This window comes from Hyla sarda, chromosome 7 (assembly GCF_029499605.1).
Source record: "Hyla sarda isolate aHylSar1 chromosome 7, aHylSar1.hap1, whole genome shotgun sequence".
Classification (NCBI taxonomy): Eukaryota; Metazoa; Chordata; class Amphibia; order Anura; family Hylidae; genus Hyla; species Hyla sarda.
Window position 1 is genome coordinate 8,865,858 of NC_079195.1, and position 1,204 is coordinate 8,867,061.

Below are 1,204 nucleotides of genomic sequence, written 5' to 3' on the forward strand. Positions count from 1 at the left end.
GCCCACGGTGAAAGAGGTCAGGAGCTTCCTGGGATTTGCCGGCTACTAATGCCACTTCATTCCCCCCTTCGTTCCGATTGCAGAACCCCTCACAGCTCTTCTAAGGGGTATGGCGAAGGAGAACTACAATGGAAAACTACCTGTTGAATAGGCAGAAGGGCAAGGGACAGCGTTCCGAGCTCTTAAACATCAGCTGACAGAACCACCCATCCTGGTGTATCCAGATCAGCCATTCCGGCTGTATACGCAAGGACGCAAGAGCACCCCTCCATTTCCTCCAGAGTGAAAGGCCTAGCCAGTTGGTCGTGCTAGACCATGTCAAGTTGTCTCCTACCCGATCCAGGTACACTTATGCTCTCACCATGGTGGATCACTACTCTAAGTGGGTTGTCGTAGTGCCTGTCAAAGACCTCACAGCAAAAACAGCGGGTCAGATGTTCTATTCCAATTGGGTGCAAACCCTTGGTTGCCCGGAGTCTGTCCAGACGGACCGAGGAACGGCCTTCGACGCCCAACTCTTCCAGGAGCTGTGTCAGTTTCACGCCTGTAAGAAGCTCCGGACTACTGCTTACCACTCCCAGGGGAATGGGCTCTGTGAATGCATCAATCAAGTTTTTACCCACATACTGCGAGCAGTGTCTGCGTCAAAACACGAAGAGTGACCTCGATTGTTGCCCGAGTTGCTGGAGATTTTTAACAATACGGTCCATTGCTCCACAGGATACACCCCTTTCTACCTGATGATGGGCGTCATGGGCAGCTGCCGAAGGACCGAATGTTTGGACTTCAAGCTCCCTTCAATAACTCTCCGCAAGCTTCCATGGAGTGGGGCTCTGACCACCAGAGAAGAATCAAGCAAAAGAGATTGTCAATAAAAAGATGGGCGAGGCTCAGCAAAAGCAACAGCAGGACTATAACCATCATGCCTCTGATAAAACCCCTTCAGTTAGGTGACAAGGTCTGGCTGCGGAAATTTCCGAGGCCCCACAAGCTAGATTCCATCTGGGAAATTGAGCCATACACAATACAGGCCATACCCTACCCAGACTCTGATGTGTACGATATCTAGAAACCTGGGTATGTCGACCACCGTAACCCGATAAAGTTATGTCTCAAGGAAGACCTGTCTGAACCTCCTGTACCTCCTCCACCAGCTGTCAGACCTGCGAGGGAGTATGTGCCAGGAGAGGGGATCCACCCATCC